Source organism: Amblyomma mixtum, chromosome 3 (assembly GCF_055824585.1).
Source record: "Amblyomma mixtum isolate Tamu chromosome 3, ASM5582458v1, whole genome shotgun sequence".
Lineage (NCBI taxonomy): Eukaryota > Metazoa > Arthropoda > Arachnida > Ixodida > Ixodidae > Amblyomma > Amblyomma mixtum.
The window spans coordinates 52,185,664-52,200,974 of NC_143014.1; the positions used below are offsets into that span (position 1 = coordinate 52,185,664).

Genomic DNA, 15,311 nt, shown 5'->3' on the forward strand with positions numbered 1-15,311 from the left:
TCTGTAGTTCTTGCGGGGATGACCACGGAGCCAGAAGAACTGATAGGGTTCAGTGAGCCGTCGGTGTAAACGTGCACCCGGTTTGCATGGTGCTCATGAAAATATTCAAGAGTGTGTTTGAGTTCTATAGGCGATAAGTCGACCTTCTTCCTGATGCCAGGTATTGAAAGAAGCACACGGGGATTGTGCAGGCTCCAAAGTGGCGAGGACGGTCTAAAGGCGGGTGTAAACTGGGACGGCAGAAGGCTTTTTTATAAAGTCAATGCATCTACACGTACCGTCTTTTCCAAAACTATTTAGGCGACGGGGTTTGCTTCTCGGACGTATAGTGAAGCCCTTACGGCACTACTATACACCACAAAGCCTCGAAAGTTTCGAAAGGTCTCGAAACTATGGAGCTATGCTATTTTTTATAGCTGAGACGAACATATCAAATTTTGTGAGCAATAATGTTGGCTAATCGTGTTTCATAATTATGGTGCTTAGATATAATTGATCATTTTGTATGATGCTACACCCCAATAACAATACACCTGAATATCCCCCCTACAAAAATGCCCTCAACGGGCGCTGTAGGTACCTGAATAAATAAATAAATTAAAATAAATAAATAAATATCACAGCTCCGCAACCCATCCTTGGCTGCAGCTCCATTTCTCTTGGAACCAAAAAAGTACTGAGGAAAAGTGTCTTAATGAACGGTACTAAATTACCTAACTAGGCATCAGTTATTTCCATAACATGGAATCAGTTTGAGATGTACTGAAACTAATTGTATTTTTGAAAACAGGAAGAAGAATTACGCAAGCACACATATGTATACGTCGCGCCGTAACCGAGTGAACTAACGCTACAAAGCATAGATTAAAAAAAAAAAATTACAGCCATTATTTTCTTGTCATGAGTGACATGGTGGCAAAACAAGTGAACTAGACCACTTTCCGGGACCTCTGGCAACGACTGCCTGATAACTGTCATCGATGTCTCTGGTGTTTCCTGACGCCTGCACACTTATGTCTCATTACATGGGCCTAGCAGCATTTAACACCGTGTTTCATGTTTAACACCGAGCGGTATCGGCGCTGTCAAGCGAATAACAAAAAAAGTGGCGCCAACTGCAGCAATTTTGCGGGAATTAACTCTTCGGGGTTCGCATTTCTTGTGCACGACGGCATCTGACACTTGAAGATGATCTCTGAAATTTGTCAGCTCTATGAAGACGCTGCATTTTCTGCGGGGCGGTCTGGTGTGGTGCTGCAGACATGCCGTTTTTATCATACACGAGTCCAAATATTTCTAGCCTTCATTCTGTCTGAGTGCGCACTCGGGTGCCGTGCGTAACAAGGTGGGAGGCTCTCGAGTTCCAGTATGAGGCCAATTTAGCTAACAGGTGTAATGAAGCGGCCTGCCTTTTCAACCGTTGAGTTCAAAAAACACTAAGGGGCCCGTTTCACAGCAAGGAGGGCATCCCCTGCCTCCACATCTTGACTATTAGGGCGAATTCGACTAGACCACGGTATTCTTCGGATAAACAGAACGCAAGTCAATGAAATCAACTGACCGAGCTACCTGGGCAGCGTCAATATTGCAAACAATAAAAAGCACCGTTGGATTGAAGAAGAATGGATTTCCACGGGCAGCACGCCGTCTGACAATTTCGGCGCTATAAAAGTAGGAACTCCTGTCGCTGTTTTCGTGGCGGAGAGGTGAGAGAACCCCCCCAAAAATACGCGCGGTCTGTTTGCTACTACGGATTACTACGTATTACTCCGCCGATGGCAGAGCGGCAAACCTCCACGGGGCTGGCTGAAAGGCACTCCACGCGTTGGTCGACTCCGCTCACCGTACGCGGAGAATTAAAAAAAAAGGCGGGAGCCGGACGTTAATCCGACTTAATTAGGGAAATCGGCCACACAGAGCAATAAGTCGAAGTTTCTAAGAATGCTCGGAACGTGTAGATCGCGTTCCCGCGGCAAAAGGACGAGTTCAGATTCCTCTTCAATGCACCAGTCGTCACTTGGTGTACCGTTCTTGCTTCATGACAATGGCTTCCGAGTCATCAGATTTCGTCTCATATAATTTTCTGTTCCGGGTTCAGGCGTACTTGGAGCTATTGAGTGGTCATTCCAAGAAGATGCTTGATAACGGGGCATAGGTTTTCATTTAGGGATCCTGGGGATTCAGTTGCGGTCAAAAAACTAGATATATTTAGCGCCAGCTTTTTCCCGTTTTCCAGTAGTGCATCCCTTCTCTGGCACCTCGCGAACTGTGTCACAATGTTGCTGCTTGATTTCATTTTGTACTTGAAGTCAAAATGCTATGTTTTCAGGATGGTTTATGGTTTAGGGGGGTTTAAGTCCCAAATCGACTCAGCCTATGAGCGACGCCGTAGGGAAGAGCTCCGGAAATTTTGGCCACCTGGGGTTCTTCAACGTGCACTGAAATCGCACAGTAGACGGGCCTCCAGAATTTCGCCTCCATCGAAATTCGACAGCCGGGGCCGGGATCGAACCCGCGTCTTTCGGGTCAGCAGCCGAGCGCCATAACCACTGCGCCACCGCGGCAGCAGGTGGACAGGTTGTGATGGCGTCACACGGACGCATCACCTAGGTGGCTGGTCGGCCAGCGGATTTTTCGCTCGCAACGCCGACGACACCGCCGACGCCGGATTTACTCCAGAATGCGAGCCTTTACGCTGTCGTGTTAATAACCACAGCAGAGTCCAAGGTCTGGCGCATTCTCTCATGTCTGTTTAGAAAAAAAGAGAGGCGTAGTTTTGAACGAAAAACAGCACATACAAAAAGCATCGCCACGTTTTTTCCGTCTTTGTTTCTTTAGCGCGTTCCTTTAGGCAGATAAAACCCACACCCCATCAATCGGCCACGTATACAGTAGGTCCCGTTATGGCTCAAGTGACGTGTCTCAGGCGCACACACTCGCATTCTTTCATATGCAAGATATCTTTATTACCACGCGCAAATGCTTCAGGACTGATTTTCAACATCTTTTTCAAAACCGGTTACTCATCGCCCGTATTTAGAGTGTGATGCAGCTGCTGGCATGGCATGACCGTTTCTAGCATGATAAGAGTTTCGTACACGGTGAAAGATCACACCTGGAACACAAAGCAACAAGCGTACCTTCCAGCGTTTGACTTCTTTTCTCGTTGACAGGTGAGCAAGCACAATATTATTCTTTTTTCGCGATGCAGAAAAAACTACATGCACATCGATTCAAGTGCCATTTTTTTTCCTTGCGCCACTTGCTAGAACTCAGAGTCACCTCTTAAGTCTACGCCTTGGTTTGACGCTTTTCTGGGCTTTCGCAGGTTGAACAGAAGGCCGGGTCTCAGCCACATAAGCTGATACATCTCGAGCAGGAAAAGCCAAGGATTTGGACCAGGAAACCTCAACGCTAAAGCTTATCATCCCCTTGCAAGCCCATGATTGCCCCGACGCTTATTCCAGACTCCACGAAACAACTGCATGTTCAAAGAGACCGAGAACTTATCTTCAAGCTTGGACTCTATGCATCTCATGGGTGCAGCAGAACGCTTGGTGTCGAAGGTGCCCTATCCCCGCAGCCGGTTGCGTTAATAATGCCGTAAAATATTTGAGGAAAAGTTATTTTGATCAGTTTACACGCTTGTCTGTTTTTCATATTGCAATGTCATAAACATTCACGAGGAACACGACAGCAGTCACACGCCCGCAAAAGAGAGGAACCAAAAGCCGAAATGCGGCTCCAGTCGCAAGCAAAGAGGGAATAAGCTTTATTTAGAAGTCGATTCGATTCGGACATTCAGTCCAGGTCTCCAGTGGCCTCTCCCACCAGCGTGGCCCTCTGCAACAGCTACGGTTGGCGCTCAGGCCTACAGGATCGGTCAGCCGCTCCTTTCAGCAGGCGGGCAGGGGACTGAAATGCAATAGGCGACATTATAGATGTCTTCAGTACTGCTGCATTACTTCTAGGCCGAAGAACACGCGTTTATACACATGCATGCATGTAGCCGCTGCGGTGGTTTATAGTTGTTATGGTGCTCGGTTGCTGACCCAAAGGCACGGTGTAAGATTGCCCGAAGGAAACAGGTTCGATCTCGGCTGCGGCGATCGCATTTCGATGGAGGCGAAATGCTAGAGGCCCGTGTAATTTGCAATGTCAGTGCACGTTAAAGAACCCAAGGTGGTCGAAGTTATTCGCAGCTCTCCGCTGCTGCGCCCCTCATAGCCTGACACGCTTTGGGTCGTTATGAACCCCATAAAACCAAACGAAACCAGCATGCATGCGTGGATACAAAAGCACTGATGCCATGACTATGCGGACAAAGCTGTCGCTGTTCTGCCATTCCAGTCGTACAGACGCCAAGGCAGCGCCATTGTCAGCATTAAACAATCACTGAACGCAAAGTATAGCGTATGTGTTATAACGTCCCGAAGCAGAGTGTATAGCTACGAGAGACGCCGTTGTGGAGGGCTTCGGAAAATTTCGATCACGCGTGGTTCTTAAACGCGCAATGCCATCGCACAACTCACAGGAAGTTTTGCATTTCACCTTGATCGAAATGCGGTCGACGTGGCTGAGATTCGATCCCGCCACTTTGTGCCCAGCAGCTGCTCGCCATGCAGTCACTGAGTCATGGTGGCAAGTTAAATGACGCACGGAAATGAACGCAAACCTCGAGTATTGCGTTGCCAGAGAATATGAAAGAAGCAAGTGCCCCTGACCGCGCCGAAATGGTACAACTATCCGCTGGATATCCCTTTCGGGCGCCATTGACGGATGCTTTTATTATACCTGTGTGTCATGTAATATGTTTCGTCGTGATGCATCTGTAATTTTGATTGCGTTCATCGATGCATTTTCATCGGTTGAGACGCTTGATGGACGCTTGATGAGCAAATGGAGGTTCTATAAATTCGTATCATATGAGCGCTTATGGATATTGCGAGGTCGTTTTGTTTTCGTGCCAATAATGCCTGTTGTAATGGGCGGCAGGTATGGTGCGCCAGTCTCGGAGACTTCGTTAGAACAGCGATATTAGCGTGCTGGCGACGTTTCTCCGAAGGGGCCTCTCACCGTTCAAAAGTACAAATTGGGAATACATATGCTTGCGCTAAGGATTCTCAGGTCCTTCGTGGATATGCACAATTATACTGTGTAGTTAGGATCTCAGATCAATCTCGCCGATATCCCAGAATCGCAGCAACGAACCAATAAGTAGCACTGCTCAGTGCTCAAAACAAACTCCCATAAGTTTTCATTTTTTCCGAAAACAATCAGTGATTGGAACTCACTACCGGAAGGGGTTTTTACTTGTCCTAACTTCAAAGAGGCCATTACAAATGTCTTTTAACCCCTGAAAATGCCCTTCTGAAACGTGAATTTATGACTATTTTATATGTGACGAAGATGTATATCGGAGTGCTTTTATATCTGCATGCATGAATTTTAAACATATGTATGTACGTAAGATGTTCTGTAACCATTTCTTGTGCTTTTGCCCTTCCTGCTTGGACCAAAAAGGTCTGCAGTATCATGTAAATAAATAAAATAAAATCGGATATGTTATTGCGAGAGAAAGGGAGTCTTTATGGCGACCGAATTGTGCAGGCCTTAGCACGTTCGAAGGCGCGAGAATTTGCAACACACCTTAGCCCTGAGAATTCCACTGCGGAGGAAACCGCAGTTAAACTTGTGGCGGAAACGGATGAACACAGTTCAGAAAATCGCGCTAACGAGGCACCCGAGACCGGTCAACCTGGGAGTGAGCTTGACGAACCGCGGAGCGAGGAGATCCTCGAGAGTGCCCTTTTGCCGCCAGTGTCTAGCAGTTTAACGACGTTCTTAAGTGGAAACCGAGGAGAACTAGCTACGGAGCAAACAAATGACCCTACCATGCAGGAGATCAGAGAGCTCAAAAGAATGAGTAAGGGAGAAAAAGAGAACATTGCTTTCCACATCAGAGGCGGTGTGCTTTATCGCTTATACAAGGACAAGCGTGGAGTGCAGCGAGACCAACTAGTCGTTCCCCAGAAGTACCTACAAGACTTATTGCGACTTTCCCATGGCAATTCGTGGTCGAGCCACCTGGGAATCATGAAAACAAAGCAGAGGTTTTTGCAAGAGTACTATTGGCCTGGGTGTTTGAAGGACATGGAGCTTTTGTAAGGTCGTGCGACACATGCCAGTGGGTCGGAAAGGCGCAAGGTAAGTGGAAAGCACCGATGGTGTTAGTACCAACCATTACTGAGCCATTTCATCGGTTGATGATAGATGTAGTTGAGTCAGGGTGTCGTTATATCCGCACCATGTTATGCCCTGCCACAAAGTTTCCAGAGGCTGTCACCCTGCGCGAGGTAAAATCAGAGAGTGTTGTGGATGCACTGTTACCAGTATTTGTCCGAGCTCGATTCCCTTCCGAGATCCAAAGTGATCAGGGTAGTGTTTTAAGAAATGCCCTCACCACCTCACTTCTAGAGCCGTGCGGCTCTAGTAGTGCACTGCTCAATCCATCGTCCGCAGAGCAAGAGCGTAGAAAGGTGGCATATCTTCTAAAGCGCGTTCTTAGTTGACTGTGCTATGAAAAGAAGCGCGACTGGGACGCATGCCTACTTGCGGCACTTTTCGCTTTGCGGTCAGTTCCCCATGAATCTACTGGATTTAGCTCCGCCGAGTTGGTGTATGGAACGTCACTGCGTTCACATCTGCGAATGGTACGCGAAGCCTGGGAAGGGCGCGGAGAAGATCCGACGGCAGTAGAGTTCGTCTTGACTCTGCTGGATCGTCTACATAACACTGAGGAACTCGTTGATACCAGCATGAAGTCAGCCCAGGCTCGTTCTAAGTTCTACTATGATCAAACAGCCCGCCAATGGAAGCTTTGCATCGGTGAAAAGGTATCGTTGCTGAAACCCTCAATACAGTAGGCTCCAAGTACAGTGGGAAGGGTCTGCTGAAGTCTCTCAAACACCAACTACGCGGTGAAAACCTCAAGAAAGCGTAAAGAAGTGCGCGCTTACCATTGCAACTTAATGAAACCTTACATGCAGATAGAAGCTGCGATAAATCTAACGCTGAACCTTCTTGAGGAGATGGAAGACAACCTTACCTGTCTAAGCGGAGAGGATAGCAGGTTGCTGGAACTCCTCACGAGGACTTAGAAGTAAGGACAACTAAAAGAATCTCAGTTGCCTATATTCTCGGCGAACTGATAGCAGAGTTTGATGGCTGCTTCGTAGACAGGCTAGGCAGAACTGATTTGATTGAGTACGATATTGAGGTAACTTCCGAGGAGCCAGTGCGGTCAAGGTGCTATCGACTCTAGGAATTTCCTAGGCAGAGAGATGTCCTTGATAGGGAGGTAAAGCGCATGATGGAATTGGGGGTAATCAAGCACCCCGAAAGCAAATACGGTTCGCCTATGATCTTGGCGGAAGCTCCGAGTAAAGACCCAGGGCCTGTAGTAGACTATCGGAAGTTAAATGCTCTCACCAAGGATCAAGTGCACCCTACCTCAAATATAGAGAAGAGAGTGGAACAGGCCAGTCGAGCAGCCAATGTAACTACGCTACACCATACTCGAGGATACTGGCAAGGGCCGCTCACTGAGCGCACCAGCAGATCCACAGCTGTCGTCACTCCAACGGGGAGCTATAAACCAACAATGATCAGCTTCGGGCTCAAAAATGCTCCCTTTCATCACCACGACTGACATCAGCACTTCCGTGTTTATTAAGATTTGGCAAGCCCCCTGGCCGATGCTCTCCGCTGGACAGAGCCGACAAATGTAGTCTAGGACGGAAAGCAGGAAGCGTCCTTTTTAAACTCAAGACGGTACTGATTAGCCGCCCGGTATTGCGAGCGCCTGATTACGACCGATAATTCAAAGTCCAGTGTGATGCGATTGATCGAGGGGTAGGTGCCGTTCGCTGCCAAAGGGATTACAACGGCAACGAGCCTCTCGTGCTCTACCTGAGCCGAAAATTGAGCTCTCGAGAGATGGCGTGCTGCGCGTCGGAAAAAGAGTGCGCTTGCATTGTTTGGGCTATCCAGAAATTACAGTGCTATCTCGGAGGCGCCAAATTCATCGTAGAGACGGACCATTGTCCCCTTTTCTAGCTGCAGACCACGACATCAAAGAACAGCCGCCTTCTGAGTTGGAGCCTGATTCTACAGAAGTATCATTTTGACATAAAGTACAAGCAGGGCAAATTGAATGGAAACGCGGACGCACTTAGCCGTTCTTTCTAAGCAGTCCGGATTGCTCTTCATGTATCCAAAATTGCTACTTAAGTTTTTTTTCGTGCGTTAGTGTGTGTGAATGAGTATCGCAGCATGTTTGGTTTTCTCAGCATACGTGGGTCCTGAGAATTTCCAGCTTGGGCTTTTCTCCAACAGCTATAGTAAAGAGGTTGTAGCAATCCCTATTTTGAACTCGTTACTTCGGAGGGGAGTCGAGTGCTTGCTTGGACATGCGATTTAATTTTCAGAGACGCCTCAAAAAATTTGGTCAACGTCAAACATGACAACGTTGCGAGCAACAGAGAGCTGCTGACATTTTTCTGCAAGCAATTAAGTCGTCTCTTCACGCAGCAGCGGCGACTGCTACCCGCCGAGACTCTTCTGGCGGGGGAGTAGGCTGTATTGACTTAGCTTGAGACACGCCGTTTCACCAGACGACTACCCCAAAGAACGGTGCCGCGCTGAGAAAGCGCCTGCGGGATTTCGTCACCCTTCGCGGGGTGGGGGTGACCTTCTCGGAGAAGGACGCCTTAGTTCAGTATGTAACTAAGTTTCATAAAAGTGCCACTAAACCCGCTTGTTTTCGTTTTCCCAAACTTCAAAGCTTCAGTATTTCCTGAGCCCGAAGGCTCAGATACGCTACCAAATGGAGCCCGGTTTCGAGATAGCCAGTGCGCCACGATACAGCATTCGCGGAGCAGGCCATGACTTACGCAGGACCTTCTGCAGGACAGGGTTTGTGCAGAGAACGTTGGAACATTCCCAATCTGGGCATGCGCCAACACGGTGTATTGGTCACTTTCGGAGAAATGTTCGAGCGCCCATTCCATGTACACCACGATGTAGCTTGTGTGGCGTTGGTTCTGCTTTCCAGTGGTCTTGGTTGTACCAAGCAGTGGCGTAGCAAGTGTCACTGGTGTCGTCAGCCGGAACCTCAGCTTTCGTGTATATGTCGCGTTCATTCAGGGGGAGGGAGCACGTAGCCTTAGCGAGCCGGTTTGCACAAGCCAGGCGTCGAATTCGCTGGTGAAGTTCCATTGTGGAGTGCAGGTAGCTCGCCTCACTAAGTGCCGCGACTTCGCACTGTGGAACTGGGCCAAATTGGGAGTGTGTGGATGTCCCACCGGAGGGGCCTGAGTGTGTGGCGCCCAGTGTTTGTGGCACGAAGCCTCGTCTCCTGATGTGAAGACGATCATCGAGGTGCACTGACAGATCGTGCAGTTTGCTGCAGCTCTTGAGCGCTCCGAGGCGTGTGTTCGGGTAGGTGCGGTGACGATGCGCTTGGCCTCGTTAAGGGAACAGTAGAGCGCGAGCATCTGCGTGCGGTTGACGCGATGATATGGGAGCCTATACGAAAAAGGTTTGTGAAAACTGCCCCATTTCACGTCCATGACTCCACGGCTGCGGTTCGAATTCTACGTAAAGCGAGCAGAACTTGCTCACTAGTCTTCGAAATGCGCTGGAACCAGGTGCTCGCCGTACAGCCGGCCAAATCTTTAGCTGGCGTGCATGACGGCCGCGTTTTCCGTGTTTCTGCAGCTTGTGACGGCGCAAGCTTGCTAAGATATCAAATTTAAGCAGAGGCTCACTACACCCCTGCTTAATATTGAGCTTTCCCGAAGTTTGCTTCGTCACAAAGCGCAGGAGCGCAGAAAAAGGGGCTGTCGCGCACGCCAGTAAAGATTTGGCCGGCTGTACATTTCTCGTTCAGGTACATTCCAAGTTTTCGGATATTCAATTTCCATGTGATGCGCCGTTTACCGGTGGAAATTAATTTGAAAAGTCCGCTTATCTTCCTGCTTAAAATTCCTTGGTCGGTAGCCATGGATAACGACCACTTCAGCTTTATCTGTGGTGGTGTAAATTTTAATTTGGGGCATAGTCGGGAATAACAATGAGAACTTTTTGCAGGACATCATCCTGTTGTCTGACAGCCCAGGTGCGCCCACTTGGTGCCGTCGATATACAGTGCATGTTTAAGGCCCGGTACGTCCGCCAGGCGCCGTGTTAGCTGTTGCATAGCTACAGGTCCCTCGATGCGCGGGGGGGGGGGGGGGGGCACTGAGGCATCCTATGCATAGCTACAGTGCTCTAGAATATTCTAGAGCACTGTAGCATAGCTGTATTAAACAGGGTCGTTGCATCACCGAACTCTGGGGAACGCGTACTTGTTGGGAGCCGTGTAATGGTTCTGGTAGCTTCGGCCTTCTAGGAAAACCGCTATAAGTATTGCATGCTTGATGCGAGCCCCAGCACGCAAGCTTTGGGAATGAGGCCGTCGTGCAGGACGCCATCAGAGGCATATGTCCACTCCGACGACCGCCCATGGGTGGACCGAGTGGGACGTTTTCCTTGAAGCGAAGCAGCACGTCTTGTGTTGACAGTCAGGGTCGTATTGCGTGGATGCTAACATCTCGTGATCTTCAAGGGGCCATGTGAAGCGTGCTTAGACCATGCTGTCAATTATTTTGAGGTTGGACAAGAATATGGCGGCAGGCTTTGGAATAGGTTTGGCCAGTGAGAACTTTCATGTGGTGGGTATTTCCCCTGTGCCCTTGACTCGGTTAAACTCTCCTAGGAGAGCTTACTTGCACTCCGGCGGTAAACTGCGCAGGGGAGCCACGCGCACCAGGTCAGTTCTGGGAGTACTGCGTGCGTTCGCATGCTGCAAGGCGTGCTACAGCTCGGGCATGGTGTATGACCCGTTAAGGGGTTCGCTGCCTGTGAACGGTTGATACATCTGGTACGTGGTGTTGGTGGACGAGACGGCTGAGGGAAGAATACTTGGTTGGTCTGCTCGGCGTGATACAGCGCCTACATATTTATTTTCGATGCCTGTCATATCATCTGTTTTCCAATGGGGGCGGGGGGCCCGCGTTACGTCATTCAGGCTGCACCTCCGCGCGGAGCTTCCTATAGCCTCCGCGACGTTACGTAGACCAGCGGGAGCCCACGTTACCAGACTGAACAGGGATGCGCAGAAAAGCTAGCGAGGGTGAACTCCCGAAGAAACTTGAGTCTGCTTTTTCGGCTGATCTAGAATGCATTGAAAAATACAGGAGACGGTGGCTGATGCCTTCTCGGGGGCCACGCGGGCCGTCTTGTTGTAGGTCTTGTACTGGCTAAGAAAGGCAGCTGAGGAGGCCCGAATTCATGTTGTTTGGGTTTGCTCGTTAATAGATTCGCTAATTCCCATGCAGTGGTATGGGTCGTATATTATTCTGTGACGTGTTGCATTACGCAAACGTATTTTGTGATGCGTAATTTTCTTCCAGATCACTCGTAATAGGCGAGAATTCGGCGCTTTCTTTTCGGAAGAGTAAGCAGATGTCTTTCAGGGTAAGGTGGTCAGAACAGATCTTAAGGTTGGTGGTGGCCTTCACCTTAGCGACGCACGGCTGGGATAGCAAATGGGTCTTAGCGGGAGGGTCCGGTCCCAGTACCTCACGGTATTTGTCTCGGTGTGTGATGTGAGTTAGCGTGGTTGTGACTTCATCTTAGTTGTACTGGTGTGTCCGCGGTGCGAAAGAGTATGGGAAGTGGTCCCTTTCAATGCAATTGTCCAACAACTACCACCAAAATAGTTGCGCACGCGTAGTCCAGGTGAGAAACGGTGAAGTGTTTGCTTTAGGGCATGTCTGTCCTCGGCGTGTTTTAATGAGGCGTGCTGAGAATTGTCAGCCCACACTCCGAAGCTTCTTGCTTGACATGCCTGTCTTGCCGGCTGAATTTATTGTATCCCATGCGATGCGCTGAGAGTTGAAGAACCCATATATGAGTGCAGTAGAGCTTTTTAAACTTGCGATGAAGCTGAGATCAAGGAATGTGCGGCTGACTTTGTTTCTTCTGTTTTCGGGAATCGTATGGACACAGAAAACGAGAATTGTGTGCTCTGCTGAGACTTCGATCCCGCAACCGGCACTGCTGAGAGCCGGGTCGCAATTTGTTTGCGCGTTTAGTAGAACGTGTGTTGTTTCACTCTGCACGTACAATGCTGTTTTCGTGTGGCCAGCGGGGCCAGACAGTGCGTAGCTGCCGTGTCTGCCCCCGTGCCTGGGTAAGGGATGTGGAGGAACACGGTTTATAGCGCACGTCGTTTTGATTGCCTTAGATCACCGCAAACTTCACAGCGCTGTAAACGACTGTCAGGAGAGGCGCAGGTGAGCCAAATTATAACGCGTGATGACTCCGTCTATCCGCATAAAGTGCTCATCCATGGTGCGGTCGGCTGCTAAGGCAGAGGGAGGGCCGTATGTTGGTATTTGCGCGGGGCCACGGTGGCGGGTGTCACCGCGTCTGTCTTACTGTTGTTTTTCCACCGTTAATTAGCTTATTTCAAGTCGCACTCTTCCTCGTGGCAACGTAAGGGACTAGGGAGGGTGTGGTGAGTGCATGTCACGCGGGGAGAATACACAGAGTGAAATGTCTGCCAGCTACCGGCAAAAGCGTGCCCCATGCTCCTTTTTGTCTGTTCGGTGCTATAGATATGCCAGAAGTTTTGGAGAAATAGTTGTAAGACTTACCTTCAACGCAACGAGGTTCATCGGAGTCCAAGCAGGCGGCGAAGGTGTTCATGGGCGGCAGGAGCAGCAACTTCGGAGGTCCTACGGCGGCATCAGTGCTCTCGGTTAAAGTTGGCGGGGATGACATGGTAGCCGAACGTGTCGAGCCGGCAGGTCCATTTCCTCGGGCCGCAGCACGATCATTGGTTACTCAAAGTGGTCCAGCGTGGCCATGTAAGCAGAAAACTTCGACTTTAGTACTATCTGGCAACGCTGGCCGACGGCAGCCTCTACGAGGCGTAAGCGGCAATCGAAATCGATAGCTATGTTATTCGCTGGTGGCTCGAGACCACACTTCTGGAGGTGACAATCGTATTGAAATGCTCAAATGTATTTTTCTCAAGCGAAGTGATGATTGGCAGACGAGGCACCTATGCGTCTAGGTCGCTTTTCGCGCCCTGTACGCATTTCTTCTCGATAGTTCGTTAAATTAAAGCACGAACAGCACTCACGGCTTATCTCTGTTTCAGGGAATATTTTAATTTTTCGCTAGCCCTAGCGCTAGGGAATATTTTAATTTTTCGCTAGGGAATATTTTTCGCTAGCCCAGCTTCTTCATCGCGAGAAACGCATCTCAGAATTTTCTCCGATGAGTGATGTAGAGAAAGCAAGTATGACTGCGAATTCACGAACAAACCGATCAGGATGGAAGCAGAAACCCCAATCGCCTGTGCGACAGAAAACTCTCTAACGAGGATTTGCGGCTGCTGATTTTTTCCTTCTATTTTTAAGCTTTTTGCCTGGAAACATTGCCCGTTGTGTTTCTTGCGGAAAAGAGCACAGTAGAGCCAATGAAACTTGGCGGTAGCTACGAGGTACGCAGAAGGATGATTGTGGCTTTGGGTGCTTCTGTCAAAGGAGACTGTTTTCGAAACCTAGAAACTGCATTTATGAGATGCAGCACGCTTTATTTTTTGAACAGCGCGTAATCATGTGCCAAAAATTCTGCACAAAAGTATTTTAGAATGGAAAGAGTGTATGAACGCAGTTTTTTTCATATATTGCAAGATTTCACCGTGACAATTATATCCGCAGATCTCCCGTCAACAGCTTGAATTTTTTTTTGCTATTAACGTTTTTCCTGGCGTCAAAAGCGTTTCCTATTGCTTTTCTATGGCAGTCCCAACTGCTCGATGCTAGCGGTGCAAAACCTTAAGAAGGAAAAAAAATTCGGTACACGTCGGGAGAAAGGGACATTCCATTCAATATTTCCATACCAGTCCTTTATAAGTTTCTAATATTAAACATTTTCTCCAGTAATGTTGGAGATGCGTACGCGCACGCACACGCACGCAGCTCAATAGCTGCGTGCGTGAGGGTGCTACCATAGTGAGGGTTCTACCAGAGTGGTTTGAGATTAAATATATTACTGAAAAGTTGCGAGTGAAAAATAACGCATGGAAGTCTAAATTTATAGGTTCGAAGGCACCCTTCCATGGGTTCAGACGATGAAGGCACAGCAGCGCGTTAAAAATGTACGCTAAAAAAAGTCATAACAAACGTGCAATATCACTACGGTAGTCCTTTCTGTGTAGGCAACCATGACACACCTCATCACACATGCGATAACTGAAGGCCCACCGTGTCCACACAAAAATATTGGCCGCAAGGGCAGCACTCTTTCTTGACGAGGCAGCCAGATCACGACGGGCACGTACTACGGTATGGGTAGACGCCCAGCAGGCGCACCACCGTAGGCTCGATCACAGGACAGGTGGCAGAGTCCCAGCTGAGAGTCAGCAGGAGGTGCACAAGTTCTTCCTCGTCTTCTCTGACGCCGAGGGGGCCGGACGGCGTGAACGCTCCACATGCATCGAAGACATGGTCTATGGGGAGAGCGCACTCTCCAGCAGTAGCCTGGACGAGGTCTCTGATGAGCTGTGGGAGGGCTTCTGCTCCCATGCGTTCCCCAACAACTCGTGGTGCAATCTGGTGAACTGCATGGAGAATAGAGTCAGTAAGGGGGTGTCCGAGGTAAGCATGGTGGAAAAACAGCAGCACGGTAGGATAGCCTTCAGACTGGTGAAGATTAGATACTTATGTGATGGGTACCACAGCGCGCTGGTTACGGGGGACAGGGCTGTGCCCGGAATTCAGTCGAAGAACGACCAGCTCCTGGTGCTGACCGGACTGCTGTGCGTCATAGTCAAGAACAGGCAATTTGCATTGCGTGAAATTGCGATACCGCTGCAGGCCCTGGGTGAGCGGCAGAACGTCCTGCTTCTCACCGGCCAGAAGTGCAACTCCCGCCATCGCTGTACGCAGAGGGCAGGTTCCGTAAAAAAGTAGCAGCCAGTGCGCCACTGATCAACTGCGCGCAGAACGGGATGGGGAGTCTACAGGAAGACCGTGGCTCTTTAGCTTCAAATCCTCGAGGGCAGTGTTGCGCCATCCGATAAAGACGCACAACGCCAGGGTCTGGTTTACTAAAGGCGGTCCGCTTACCCCGTGTTTGCGCAGGCGCCATGCGTTGACGTTGGCAATGCCTGCAGGTGTAAGGGCGTCTGG

The 15,311-nt window shown here is 49.4% G+C and overlaps 1 pseudogene; it reads right to left on the reverse strand.

Moving 5' to 3' along the window:
* Window positions 1–14,357: 14,357 nt before the first annotated feature.
* Window positions 14,358–15,056, reverse strand: LOC149350191 (uncharacterized; annotated as a pseudogene).
* Between the last annotated feature and the right edge of the window lie 255 nt (window positions 15,057–15,311).